Source organism: Sminthopsis crassicaudata, chromosome 2, assembly GCF_048593235.1.
Source record: "Sminthopsis crassicaudata isolate SCR6 chromosome 2, ASM4859323v1, whole genome shotgun sequence".
Classification (NCBI taxonomy): domain Eukaryota; kingdom Metazoa; phylum Chordata; class Mammalia; order Dasyuromorphia; family Dasyuridae; genus Sminthopsis; species Sminthopsis crassicaudata.
In genome coordinates, this window is record NC_133618.1 from 80,167,371 (window position 1) to 80,183,579 (window position 16,209).

Sequence of the window (16,209 nt, forward strand, 5' to 3'; positions counted from 1 at the left end):
CACATTGTCTGGCAGAAATCATAGCCTCCAAGCTGTGCTTTCTTTCTTCTCTTAAAAAAATATATATATTTTTTACTAATATCTTTTGTTTTTACATTGCCTGTATTTCCTCCTTTACTTCTCTACCAGAAAACTATCTCTTACAACAAAAAATTTTTGAAAAAGAAAATAAAAAGTAAAGAGAGAAAAATTTATTTTGACACTGAACAACATAATATTTTATTGAGTATACCACAATTGTGGACCTTCCACTTTTGAAAAAAAGGAAAATTTCTAGCCACCACAACGAGGGCTACCATAAACATTTTGGCACATACATGTCTCTTTCCCTTCTTTAGTATCTCTTTGCGATATAAGCCCAGTAGTAGCACTGCTGGATCAAATGGCATGCACAGTTTGATAACTTTTTGAGCATAGTTCCTGATTGCTCTCCAGAATGATTGGATTTGTTCACAACTCCACTAACAATGCATCAGTATCCCAGTTTCCTGTATCCCCTCCAACATTCATCATTATTTTTTCCTGTCATCTTAGCCAATCTGACAGGTGTGTAGTGGTATCTCAGAGTTGTCTTAATTTGCATTTCTCTGATCAATAGTGATTTGGAACACTCTTTCATATGAGTGGAAATAGTTTCATTTTCATCATGGAAAATGAATGGATGCCCATCAATTAGAGAATGGCTGAATAAATTGTGGTATATGAATGTTATGGAATATTATTGTTCTGTAAGAAATGACAGCAGGATGATTTCAGAAAGGCCTGGAGAGACTTAAATGAACTGATGCTGAGTGAAATGAGCAGAACTAGGAGATCATTATACACTTCAACAACAATACTGTATGAGGATATATTTTGATGGAAGTGGATATCTTCAACAAAGAGAAGATCTAATTCAGTTCCAATTGATTAATGATGGACAGGATCAGCTACAGCCAGAGAAGGAACACTGGGAAATGAATGTGAACTGTTTGCATATTTGTTCTCCTTCTCAGGTTATTTTTACCTTCTGAATCCAATTCTTCCTGTGCAACAAGAGAACTGTTCGGTTCTGCACACATATATTGTATCCAGGATATACTATACCATATTTAACATGTATAAGACTGCTTGCCATATAAGAGAGGGTGTAGAGGGAGGGAAGGGAAAAGTCAGAATGCAAGAGATAACGTAAAAAAAAAATTACCCATGTATATGTAATGCCAATAAAAAGTTATAATAAAAGAAAAGAAAAGAAAAAAAGGAGAATTTGCATGTAGGAGTCTTCTCAAATTTTACTTTGGGGCCAAGCATGTTCCTTATGATTTCACAACATTCAGTTTAAATTGTTTTGTGGTTGTTATTCTTGATATTTGTGTAGTAGTAGTTTCAGCTGCATTTTCTTGTGACAGAGAGGTTTTTTTCTCTTAATATCACAGATTACCTTCACTCTCCTGGATGTTACCTTGCTTTTGAATATTCATGACCTAAAAGAATGGATATCTACCTCCATATGACTGTTCATTGGCTGCTAGTGTGCTATGAAATCTTAGTTGACTAGTGCCATGACTCATGCTATATAAAAAAGAATGATAATTTTATTATATATTTAGAAGAAAAAACAAGTTGTATACAATAGATTTGCTGTTTCAGATGCAATTATCTTTTTATTATCAAATGATAGAAATTCTTGTTTTATTACATAAATTAAAAATAAAATAATTTTTAAAAAATAAATGAACTCCATACCTATAGCATTATAACTCACCAGTTCTCACTTCAAAGGCAAGAACTCCAGTTTATAAATGAGATAAGGAAACTTACTATCAATAAATTCTCTACTGGCAAATGATGCTTAATGCTCTCCTTCCATAAAACTATTCCAAAGCTTTCTGTCAGTGTCTAGCAAAAAAAAAAAAAAAAAAAAGGCTTTCATGAACTAGTCAGCTCTGATTCACAAGTGAATCAATTCACCAAGTCCTTAAAGGCTTATTTTTCTAGTTTCAAAGATCACCCAATGGTGGCTGGGTTGCTCCCTTTTGTTCTGTTTGTGATTTTCAACTACATACTCGTGAATAAGTTCACTAGAAACTCAGAGACAGTTCTGTAAAAATTTCTGAGAGACAAGTAGATGTCAAGGTTCTTTGGAGATATTCTCTATTTTTATGGGATCAATACTCCTTGTGGAAATACTAAATGACAATGGCTTTGTAGAACTGACACCTGTGAATTGACAACTTCATATTTATTTCTTCTAGCTGCTTTTACACTTTCATTAGATTTTCCTTATGATTTTGCAATAGCTCTCCACAAATTATGATTTCATTTAAATATATCAAAAGTTCAGGTATTTCTTGTTAATAATCATGTCCATGAGCCATTAGAAAGCAGTAAGTTCCCTACTCCTATCCCTCACTCCAGTTCTATAGGGGAACACACATAATCTCCTGTTGGACAGAAGAATTTTGTCTTCTTTTCACTTTCTGGTCCTAGAAAATTTCTGGCTTTCTTTTCTCCACAGGAGTTCCAACTGGAATCAAAGTGCTGCTAGAATCCTGGCAATAAATAGCTAGATTTCTTAGTAATTATTACATCTTGACAGTCGGAGACATAGCTCATCTTATACTTGGTGGACATGGTCTCTTTCACTTCTTGGAGGAATAGTTCTTGGTTTTTCCATTATCATCTCACCTGACCAATCTAGTCTTAATTGCTGAGCAATAAACATACTGGGATAAAGGGACAGATGAAACAACAATAACAATATAACACTAATGATAGTTGCTAAAAAATGTCACCCTTAGAAATCTGTGAGATAGGTGCTATTACTATTAACCTTATTTCCATAGGTGAGGAAAATGGGGCAAATAGAGATTGTGACCTATTCAGTATCATAGTTAGCAAACACTAGAGTTTAGATTTGAATTCAGATTTAACTACCTATTGTACCACTTAGCTGCTAGAATGCACAATTAATTTTTTAAAAATGGTATTTAATGTAATAGCCTAGTAAGAAAGTCATTTTTTTTCCCCATAAACCTAGAGTTCATTTTCACAGTATATACAACCAGTGTGGAGAGTGAATTAGGGATATGTGTATAGTCAGGGTACTTACAGGGAATGACAACTTTTGCCTCTGATACTATAGGACCACTACTCATTGGTTTCATGGTGAGTATATTGGTATTTGCTATAAAATCATCTAGAGATTGATTCCCTGTTGTCATATATTCTTTTGGTGGGTATTGCTCTTCTTATTTCATAGTCTCATGGAATGTAAAGAATGGAAATTCCTTGTGGGCGGAGATTATCTCTCCTTTGTATCTGTATCCTCAGTCCCAGAGAATTATAGATTTAGAGCTGTAAAAGACAAAATCATGTACTTCAGTAGCTCAAGTTTACAAATGAGGAAATTGAGTTTTATAGAACTAAAGTGGCTTGTTCAAGGTTTCACAATAAGCAGCAGAGTTGAAATTCTAATTTAGGTCTTCTGACTTCAGAACAAGTGGTCTTCTGTTGTATAATATTGCCTTACTTATAGATTGATTGATTGACTGGTGATCAATAATCATTGTTCTACGTTGAGAGCTTCTGATTTCATTTCAGCAGAATGACTTGCTAGCCACCTTATCTCCAGGCTTTTAGGGCACAGTAACTAGAATCTCTCCCAAATAAGGCCAGACTGATAGCTTTTTAGTCATAGCCATAGTACAGTCAGCAGAGTCCCCTCTGGCTAAAATTAAGTTTTCTTTTACATTTCTAGTGGATAAAGTACCCAACTTAGAGTGAGGAAGATTCATCTTCTTAATTTTGAATCTGATCTCAAACACTTACTAGTTTGTGACCCTGGGCAAGTCATATAAGCTAGTTTTGACTCAGTTTCCCCATCTATAAAATGAATTGGAGTAGGAAATGGCAAACCACTTCATTATCTTTTTCAAGAGAATCCCAAATGGGGTCACAAAGAAATGATTCCTGAAAGAGCAGAACAACAGCAACTGTGGACCACAATTGCAGATAACCATCTAATTTAGGGTTAGTCAGCCTTCCTTCAATACTCCTGGAATTAACATGGAAATATATTTGATTAGAAGAGAAGCAGAAAACTGAGAAAAAATTTTTACCCCTAAGGACTCTAAAGGTTTCATTTCTAAAATTTTATAAGAATAAAAACTATTCTACAATTGATAAATGGTCAAAATATATGAACAGATAATTTTCAGGTAAAGAAATTAAAGCCATTTCCTAGTTATATGAAAAATATTCTAAATCACTATTGATTAGATAAATTTAAATTAATACAACTCTGAGATATCACTACATATCTCTCATATTGGCTAAGATGACAGGAAAAGATGATGATAAATGTTGGAAAGGATGTGGGAAACCAGGGACACTAATACATTGTTGATGGTATTGTAAACTGATCCAACCATTCTGAAGAGCAATTTGGAACTATGCCCAAGGCCTATCAGACTGTGCATACCTTTTGACTCAGCAGTAATCTTTACTGCTCTGTATTCCAAAGAGTTCATAAAAAAAAGGCAAAAGGACCCACATGTGCAAAAAATGTTTGTAGTAGCTCTTTTTGTAGTGACAAAGAACTTGAAACTGAGTGCATGCCCTTCAGCTGGGGAATAGGTATATGAATGTAATTAAATATTATTTTTCTGTAAGAAAATATCAACAAGATGATTTCAGAAAGGTCTGGAGAAAATTACATGAGCTGATGTTAAGTGAAGTGAATAGAACATGGTACACAGCAACAACAAGATTATGTGATGATCAACTCTGATGAACATGGCTCTTTTCAACAATAAGATGATTCAAACCAATTCTAATAGACTTGTGAAAGAAAGCTCTATGCATCCAAAGAGAGGACTGTGGAGACTGAATGTGGAACACAACATAGATAGTATTTTCACCTTTTTTGTAGTTGTTTGCATGTATTTTTTTTCTTTCTCATTTTTTCCTCTTTTTGATCTGATTTTTTTTGTGCAACAAGAGAAATGTAGAAATATATTGAGAGGGGCAGTTCAAATGTGACCTCAGACACTTAACTAGCTGTGTGACCTTTACCCCACTTGCCTCATGAGGAAAAAAAAAGAAAGAAAAAGAGAAATATATTGAGAAAAATTGCATGTATTTAACTTATTTTGGATTACATTCTGTCTAGGGGAGGGGAATGGGGGACAGCAGAGAGAAAAATTTGGAACACAAGTTTTGGCAAGAGTAAATGTTGAAAACTATTTTTGTATGTATTTTGAAAATAAAAAAACTATTAATAAAAAAATTTAAAAGAAATAATTTTTTAAATTGTGTTAGCTTTTTGACAGCCATTTACCATTTTTGGTATATACTAAGTGAGGCTCCCTATTTTGGGGCTAGCTACTTTTCTCAACTCCCATTCTCATTCTTTGATCAAATTTCCAGAGAATGGTTAATAACTTTTGCCCTCAGAGTTCTAAAGGCAATCCTCTGGAGTTAGGGGCTTCTTGTATTTGTGCTTACACTCTCCCCTCCCTTGAATCTCCCCTCTTTTTCACTGACATCCGTCATACAGATTAGCTTTTAGAAAAAAACATTTGCTAGGGTGATACAGCAAGATTAGTTGGTCTATGATACCACCTTTCCCCTCTCCCCTCAAAAAGTAAGAGATATTCTTTCTTGTAAGTACATATAGCCTATAGGAGAGTTGGCTTTAATTGTACAGAACTATAAGAGTCAATTGAGCATGCTTAGTTACCGTGTGTCTTATGGGCTGCTCTATTTTTAATTCATTCAAGGGAATTTTTCCTAAAGAGATCACCTCTTGGCAGCATTTTAACAGTTATTTTATCACCTCATTATTTACTGTTTTTCTATGATTAGGTCCTGGGACTACATCAACTTAACTGGTAAGGGAAAAGTGACAAATCTCCTTCTCCTTTAAATTAAAAGGTCTATCTGCTAGGACTTAGATTACCTACAAATGACCTGAGAACTAAATCAGAGATGTGTCAGATAAGCACCTTTAGCATAGTTTGACTTTTAGATTCACCATCTGCCAGGGCAACAGAACATGCTGGTAGCTTGCAGGCAGAAAATTTAGACATCCATTCTGCATTATGGTTTGGTTTGGGGAACACAAAATTATAGCATGCTGCTACCATTACAGACCAACATGCTCCTGCCAGTGTCTGGAACCAAATATAACTGATCTTTATTACTTCTCTTCTTAAATTGTTTTCCTACTGTTAAATCCCCTGTTTACTATCCCAGTATTGACACTCACTTTTTAATTTGGACACCTAGGAGAACTATACTATTATTCTCATTACTCTCTTATGAGTTTACTCAGAGAAGCCCTACACTTAAAAAAAACAAAACAAAACAAAACAATAAAATGATCTTTCTTAAAATGTCATAGTAGTCAATCTTTCACCATTGGTTCTTTTAAACTGGTTCTATCATAGTGTATTTAGGAGGTATGAGGTTATATCATGGGAAAGGATATAGGAATTGGTCTTGTGGTTTCACTGGCTTTGGGAAATCTCAGGTAAGGAAACTCCCTTTACAAAAGCAGGCCAATATTCTCTCTAACACTTACAGTTTTAGGAATCTGCCTAGAACACTGAATGGTTCCATGAGCTGCTCAAGGTAATAAGGTCAAATATCAGAGATAGACCTTGATCTTATAGCTTGTTGATTTTGAGATAAATAGTATTTTTCCCAGAAGCCAAATCAGTTTCAAATCAGGGTATAAATTTTGTTTAAAAATGCTACTGGATTTTTCAAAACAATTTGCAAATCTGCATTGAACTAATAGATTTTGACAGTATCGTTGTGGATCAATAATTTTGAAAACTGACTTGGCTTCCAAAATAATTGGAAAATGGCAATTAAGCAACTTAACTTGTTATTTTAGAAATAGTATAGTTTAAATGAATTGCTTTGGGCAAGCTGAACAGGGAAATCTTTGGGGGGCCTTGCAACTATGTGCATATTAATAATAAATGCTTTTTGTCTTCATGATTTGCATTTTTGGAAACTAATTCATTTTATGACATTAATTAAGATTAAAACAAAGAGAATGTGCAGTTTGCTTTGAGATCCTCAGTCATCATAAAGGTCAAATTTTGGTTGCTTATTGTCCAAATATATAAAGTTTGTCAGCAAAAAAAAAAAAAAAAAAAAAAAAAAAAAAAATACAGGAGTAGTATGCATTATGTTGACAAAATAGTTTGGTTAAAATTGACTTAAATTGTAGAAAATTAAGTTCTGACTTCATTTCAGAGAATCTGAAAACCCATATTTGTTTATGAAAAAGACCAGTCAATTCATAACTTGACTTTGGCTTATGAGGTAAGCTAGTAAACTAGCTAGTAAGTGTCAAAGGTCAGATTTGAATCTTTCTGCTGTCTTTCTATTGTTGTTTAGTATTTTAGTTACTAGGCTGCTTCTATTTGGCTTATGAAATAAAGGATAAATGTCAAAGAGGCACACAAATTGAAAATAAGAAAAACATATTCATCAATAAGGTAATGGAGGAATCATTTAGCTTCCTATTGTAACAGACATCTAGCCAATATTTATTTCTAAGCAACATCTATACTTAGAATTTTTATTAAAAGATCTTTTGGAAAATATAAGAAGCTGTCATTTAGGGCTTTAAGAACAAAGTAGACACTCAATATTTATTTGTTGATTGATTGAAAAAAGTGTGGTATAGGAGAAAAAACTGTATTTGATGTCAGGACTTGGGTTCTATTTTTGTTGTTTAAAGCACTGATCGATTAAGTTTATTTGATCACCTCAAAATTTTCTGTGGATTTCACTATATCTCAATGCACATCATTTTCAGATCTTTTCATCTAACCCTAATCTTTCTTTTGACCTCTAGTCTCCTGGCTCCCACTGCCTACATTTTGAGCTGGATGTCTCATAGATATGTAATTTTCTTAAAGGCAGGGACTGTTCATTGTCTTTCTTTTGTCACTTAGCATGATGTGTACTTGATATTTAATATTTAATAAATGGTCATTAATTATTATCTTAGACTGAATATGTCTGTATCCAAACTTATTACTTCCCCCAACAACCCTGAAACTCTTCTATCTTCAGAATTTCTCAATTACTTTTGAGGGCACTAATATCTTCCTGTTCACCTGAGTGTCATTCTTTATACCACGTCACTCTTTCTTCTCCTGCCCCACCCTGCAATATCCAATTTATTTCTATGTTCTATTGATACTGATGGCATAGTGGAGAGAGTGCTCAGTCTGGAACCAGGAAGATGTGAGTTTAAATTCAGTCTCAGATACTTACTAGCTATGTGACCCTGGGTAAGTCACTTCACCCTATTTGCCTCAATTTCTTCAGATATAAAATGACCTGGAGAAGGAAATGGCAAACCACTTCAATATCTTTGTCACAAAAATCCCAAATAGGGTCATGAATATGACTGAAACAATAGCAACAAAAATTGTTACTACCTTCTTTACGTGTCTTACATGCATTCTTCTTTCTTTTGACACCACTGTTCCCCTGGTACAGGTGCTTATCACTTCATTCTTAGACTATTGGAATGTCTTCTGTTTGGTCTCCCAGCCTCCAAGTCTCTCTCTGCTCCAATCCATCCATTAATCTTCTTAAAATGCAAATCTGACCATGTCATTCCTTCTTCCCATTTAGTCAATCCTAGGGGCTCTCTAATACTTCCAGGATCAAGGTTAAAATCCTTGGTTTACTTTTAGAGCACTTCACAATCTAGTCCCTTCCTACTAAAGTGTTATTTCTCCCCACTTTCACCTCCCTTACACTCTATGATTCAGTGACACTGGCCTCCTTGATATCCCTTCTACAAGATATCCTGTCTCTTCACTCTGAGCATTTTCAGGAGCTTTCTTCCACCACTGGAACTTTCTTCTTCCTATCTCCATCTTCTGGTTCTCAGACTTCCTTCATGTGACAGTTAAAATTTCATCTTTTGCATCTTGTCTTTCCCAATTCCTATTAGTGCTAGTGCCTACCTTCAGTTATCTCCAATTTATTCTGTTTGTCTTGTTAGTATGTTAGACATTTCCTTTCAACTCTAACAGTTTACAAGATCTGATGGTGGCTAAAAAATCTTGTGGCATTGTATTTTTGCTAAATGAGAAAACTTATTTAAATGATTTAAGAAAAAAATCTCTATGATATATTCTTTAGTGTTTGCTTGCAATAAAATAACATATCACAGGCATGCTATGAGTTAGTATTTAGTTATATTTTTCTAAATCATTAGAGTCATGACTGATATGGCTCAATAACAACAACAAATATTCCCTTAAAGAGTATAGCTTCTTATGTTGGCTCATTGAGATTTTGATTCCTTGAATTGGGATTTAGGGAGTTTGGGAATAAGCTTCCACAACTGCCTCAAATCAGCAGCACATAGGTAAACATGCAGATCCCAGGAGGACCTTTCATATGCCTCCAACAAACATAGAGAATATATATATGATGAAGCATAAGCAATATTCACATTACTATTACAAACCCTGGCTGGTATTGTGACTCAAAATATAGACATATTTTGTTCATACTTTGACAATTAATCTTCTCCAATTTATAATCAAATATGATTTAGTAAAATATAACTAAATACTAACCAGTATCTTTTCCAAGAAGAAATTGAAGCGAGCAAGTTCTGCCCTTGTATGTCAAATCAAGTCAACAAAAATTTATTATCCACTGTGCATCAGGGATTGTGTTATTCACTGTGGATACCAAAAAATAGTCCCTCCACTGAAGGAGCCTGCAGAAAATGGAGACAAAATCAAAATGTCTAAAGTACTAACAAGACAAACAGGATAAATTGGAGCTAACGGAAGCTAGGCATTAGTATTCATAGGAATTGGAAAAGATAAGATGCAAAAGATGAAATTTAAACTGGCACATGAAGGAAGTCTGAGAACTAGGAGATGTTATAGTTCTGTAAGAAATGACCAGCAGGATGATTTCAAAAAAGGCCTAGGGAGATTTACATGGATTGATGCTAAGTGAAGTGAGTAGAAGCAAGAGAACATAATACACAGAAACAAAAAGATTATATAATGATCAATTCTCACAGAATTGGCTCTTTTCAATAGTAAGGTGATTCAGACCACTTCCAGTAGCCAATATGGAGAGAGCCATCTGCATCCAGAGAGAAGGCTGTGGGAACTAAGTGTGGATCACAACTTAGTATTTTTTTTTATTAATTTTATAATTATAAATTTTTTTGACAGTATATGTGCATGAGTAATTTTTTTAATAACATTATCCCTTGTATTCATTTTTCCAGATTTTCCCCTCCCTCTCTCTACTCTCTCTCCTAGATGACAGGCAATCCCATACATTTTACATGTGTTACAGTATAACCTAGATACAATATATGTGTGTAAATCCAATTTTCTTGTTGCACGTTAAGTATTGGATTCCAAAGGTATAAATAACCTGGGTAGATAGACAGTAGTGCTAATATTTTACATTCAATTCCCAGTGTTCCTTCTCTGGGTGTCACAACTGAGTATTTTCACTCTTTTCATTGTTGTTTGCTTGCATTTTGTTTTCTTTCTCATTTTTTTTTCCTTTTTGATGTAATTTTTCTTGTTCAGCATGATAGTTGTGGAAATATATATAGAGGAATTGCACATGTTTAACATATATTGGATTACTTGCCATCTAGAGGAGGGGATGGGAAAAGGAAGGGAGAAAAAAAATTGGAACACAAGGCTTTGCAAGGGTGAATTTTGAAAACTATCTATGCATATGTTTTGAAAATAAAAAGCTTTAAAAATTAAAATGATGGTTCTAAGTGGTCCCCAATAAGGAGACAAGGTTCTATCTGTATTGAGAGTTGAAGGATGCAGGTTAGGCAGGAGAAATTCTATCATTATTCTACTTGTATATGTTACCAATGATGAACTTGAAATTCCAGCCCTACTATTATAGCAGCTTAGAACACTATCACTGAAGTCAGATGATTTGGGTTTAAATCTTCCTTTTAAATTCTCCCTCCTCTGATGTTTATTAACAGGGTGACTTTAGGCAAATTACTTCATATCCCTGGCCCTCTATTTACTTCTATGTAAAAGGAGTAAGTCCCAAGTCTCCTCTAGCTAGCTGTTTGGTTGTGGGAGACATTTGCTTTAATGTGTTTTTCATAAGATTATGGAGTAAGAAAGGTGTTGGGGGGAGGCTTTGGGAAAATGCTTGAAAGAGAGAGTGGAATGAGAATAAACACTGTGCATTGTGAATGCCTAGGATTGTGATCTGGTGGCTGGAATACAATTCCTCCTTCTTTTATTTCTCCTCCTTTTTTTCCACCCAAGCATAGACCAGCACTAAGGGATAGTGATTCTACAGAGTACAATAGAATCAAGTCATACAATTAATTTATGTAGATTTAACCATACTAGAGAGAAAATGAAATAATCATTTGAGAAGTGAAGCCAATTGTAAGTATAGTAAGAGTCATTGTACAGACTCAGTGAGCATATGCTACAGAGAGAATGTGAGATTCAAGACTGGCTGCTCTCCTCTTAAGACTTGAAATCTCAATGTGAGCATCTCTTTGGGATGAGGATGATTTGAGAATCCCCTCTTCATCTCCATTCTGTTTAGATTGGTCATTGAGTTAATTTTAGTTAGGTTTCTAACATTCCTGGACAAAAAAGCACCTATTGTATTTCCTTTGATTACCCATGCTCCCTCGAATCCTGTTGTAGCAGGAAGAAAACTTATAATGTAATGATGTGGTTACCCATAAATTGAAGTCTTTTTATTTAGGTGCATTTTCTTCTCAATCATTAGTTTTTCTTAATAACTTTTTGCCTAGTTCTTTCTTTTTTTCCCTCTTCTCCCCTCTTCTATTTGAGGAGAAATACTGCTTCCTGTTTCTATATAACTTACCTGTATGTATGTATGTTTTTAAGTGGTTTACCTGGATATTGTCACAAATGAAATTTACATATAATTATTTCCATAGTAATCATATCAGATCTATCTATCTGTTCTCTAAAACAATAACTTATTTTTAAAAAATTCTAATCCCTTTCCAGTTAAAATTGTTTAAAGATATTTTGATTGATGGGTGATTTAGGATATTTTTTTCCTATTTTGGAGGCATTTCCTATTTCCTATATATTTCCTATTTTGACTTCACAGTATTTTCAATTTCTTTCTCGATTTTAAAACCAAATCTTTCCTTAGTATAAAATGTGACTCCTGTATCTGAAATGTGACCATATGGTTTCTGTTTTAGAAAATCATTCAAATCGAAGGTATAGGGTATTGGGCAATCTCACTAGAACTAGCACAGTTGGCAGTATGGTCCATTGGAAAAGAAGATGAACCTGAGGGTCAGAAGAGGTAGGTCTCATTCCTGGTTTTGTTCCTTAGTATCTGTATGACTTTGAATATACTTTCAACCTTGCTGGATCTTGGATTCTTCATCTGAAAAGAATGAGTTTGAACTTGGCTCTAAATCTATCCCTTGTGGTGATATGGGAATGAGGAATTACTCAGAATACTGAAGTAAGAGGAAGAATTGTAACTAATACTCTATAGGTTTAACAAGGATAGCTACCTTGTGTGCCTTTACAAATTGGAAAGAGGTATACAATTTGTTCTTTGGAGACAGTTGGGGAAAGGCAAAATACAGTGATTATAGTTTTTTTCTTGAAAAGAATAGCATTTAGTATTTTAAGCTAAGCATTGTGCCCTGGATACAAATACATAAGCAAAGACAATCCTTACTCCTAAGGAATTTACTTACTTTCTTTTTTAAAATAATACATTTTTTCCTAATTATACCTACAACAACTATAACATTTTTTTATTTTTATTTTTAAAGCTTTGAGTTCTGAATTTAATCCCTCTTTCTTTTCCTTTCCCCTTTCCTGAGACAGTAAGCAATCTGATCTAGGTTACATATGTGCAATCATGTAAAACATTTCCTTAATTATATTCTTTTGTTGCTTCCCCCCTTCACAATGAGGCCTTTGCAAGGGAAAGAATGAAAAATTTGACCAAGGAAACTTAAACACAAAAAAGAAAGTGAAAAATAGTTTTTTATGAAAAATAATAGTCTGTATTCAAACAACATTAATTCTTTTTCTGGAGGCAGATAACATTTTTCATCATGAATTCTTTGGGATTGTCTTAGATCATTTTATTGCTAAGAATAGCCAAGTCATTCACAGCTGATCATTGTATAAATATTACTGTTACTGTTTAATTATTCTTCTGGTTCTGCTTATTTCACTTTGCATCGATTCATGTAAATCTTTCCATGTTTTACTGAAATCAATCTGCTCATCCTTTCTTAGGGCACAATTATATTCCATTAAATTACATACCACAATTTGTTCAACCATTCCCCACTCGATGGGCATCCCTTCAATTTCCAGCCATAATAAATATTTTTGTACAAATAGATTCATTTCTTTAAAAGAAAATCTCTTTGGAATATTTGCTGGATCAAAGGCTATGCATACTTTTATAGCCTTTAGGCTATAATTTTTGTTTAGCTTTTATATGCTTTGGGACATAATAAGGAATTTAATTTCTAACAGGGAGAGAACATATTTACACAATTGTTGACCAGGGAGCATTCTGCTAAGTTATGGGGATGATGAGTGAGACTTAAATATTGACATTAGAGAACTATTGAGAGATTAGTGCTATCATAAAATAATACTCTATGTTTCTATATCAAAAATCTAAAACTTAGATTTTTTGAAGAAAAAATTTAACATCCCTACTAGTGGTCATTTATCAACAGTTTAGGAAAATAAAGTAGCAACCTGCTCCCTGAATGAAAACAAAAAACAACCCCAGCAGTTGATTGCTGGCCATTGTGTCCAGCTGCAGACAGAAATTTCCAGTGACTCAGCAGGATCCAGAAGAATGAATTGTCCTCAAATGAAAAATTATCTGCATTGTGACCCTATCTGCTGATGTGCCAGGACAGTGCAGGAAAAACTGTAAACAAATCCATTAGACAATCAGTTAGGAACCTAACTGAGCATGACCATCACACCTGGGAGTGAGGATCTGATGTACAAAAGACAACTCAGAAAGGTCTGGGCCATATGTGACCTCTGAGTCACCAAAAACCTGACTGATTCAGTGTGCCTTTAGCCTCAGTGATGCTTGACATCTCAGAATGTCATTGTGTTGTTTTTTTTTTTCCTCCCTTCAGTTTTCCTTTCTCCAATCTACTGGAGTTGGGGGGTAGGTGGGACATAAAGGTCAATTTCTTGTAACAAATATCCATAGTCCAGGAAAACAAATTCCCCCCTTAATCATGTTTCTTCCTTTCTCTCTTTTCCCCCATCTTACTTTGTACCCTGAATCCATCTATCTCTTTCACTGTGTAAGTAGCATAATTTATCATTTGTTTTCTGGAATTGTTATTGGTCATTTTTTTTTTTTTAACAGAGTTCTTAAGTCTTTCAAAATTGCATGTTTTTATATTGGATTACTTGCTGTCTAGGAGAAGGGGTGGAAGGAAGGGAGAGAAAAATTTTGGAACACAAGGTTTTGCAGGGTATATGCTGAAAATTATCCATGCATATGCTTTGAAAATAAAAGCTTTAATTAAAAAAAAAAAGATACCAAAATAAACAGAAAAAAATTATGTTTAATTTGAACTGATAATTGAAATCTAAGTGAATTCTAAAGTTTTATAAGATGGAAATGAATCTGTCAAAATCTTGAAAAGAAACATAAGACAAGATATCAATAAAATTGGAATATTTTTAAAATGCAAAACCCCTTCCCCCAAAACCCCAAATTGCATGTTTTTATAATATTGTAATGGCATAAACGACTCACCTGTATTTGTATCAGTTTCAAAGTTTCTTTGAAATCATCCCTTTTATTATTTTTCACAGCATAATAGTATTCCATGATATTCATGTAGTATAATTTCTGTTCCCTAATTGAAGAATATCTCTTTGGTTTTTAATTCTTTGCTATTGCAAAAAACCAAAAACCAAAATAATTTTATATAATTAAACATTATCAACTAGGGAATGAAAATTATGCTACCTGAATGTGTATGCAGATATTTATTATATAGGCATATGTAAATATGCATGACACATACTTATACTTATGGGTATTTTTCTTCTTTCCTTAATTTCTTTGGTTATAACCCTAGCAGTGGTATATGTGGATCAAAGGTTTTATAGAGTTTTGAAACTTTAGGGGTCATAATTCCAAATTGCTTTTTAAAATGACTGGGTCAATTTATAGTTTTACCAATAAAGCATTAATATGCCAGTTTTTCCTATATTACTTTCCACATTTATCATTTTTGATAACTTTGCTAATCTGTGGGATATAAGATAAGATCTCAGAACTGCTTTATTTTACATATTTCTATTAGTAATTTGGAATTTTTTCACATGACTATTAATAGCTTTGATTTATTCCTTTGAAAACTGCTGGTACATATCAATTAAGGATGGTTCTTATTCAGTTCTTTGTATATCTTGGAAAGGGGACCTTTATTCTAAGAAAGTTGGTACAAAATTTTCTCCTCAGTTATTCATTTCTCTTCTAATTTTAGCTGCATTGAATTTGTGTAAAAAATTTTAAATTATGTGTAATCAAAATCATCCATTTCATTTTCTGTGATACTCTTTATTTAATGTTTAGTCATGAACTTTTCCTTTATGCATAGCTTTGAAAGATAATGTATTTCTTGATCCACTAATTTGTTTATGGTTATCCTTCTATGCCTGTCATGTATCTAGAGTTTATTTTTGGATATGATAAGATATTATATGTAAGTATGAAGATACAGATCTAAATAATTAGAGAAATATTAACTGCCCATGGTAAACCAAACCAATATAATAAAAATGACAATGCTACTTAAGTCAATCAACTTACTTATTCATTGTCATACAAATCAAAATACCAAAGGATTATAAAGCTAAAATATAATATCAATATGTAAAGTATTGATCTATACCTAGTTTCTCCCAGATATTTCTATTTTCCCTAAAAATTCTTGTCATATAGAGTTCTGATACTACCAAAGCTAAGAAATATGAATACTCTTTTATATTTCCATTTAATAATTGCAAGAGTTCTATCATGTCTAACTTCTCTAAAAATCTATTCAGGTCTCCTTATTTATTCTTTTTTGCTTATATTTAAATTTAAAAAAAATACACTGAAGTTCTTCCATAACTATGACTTTAAAATCTA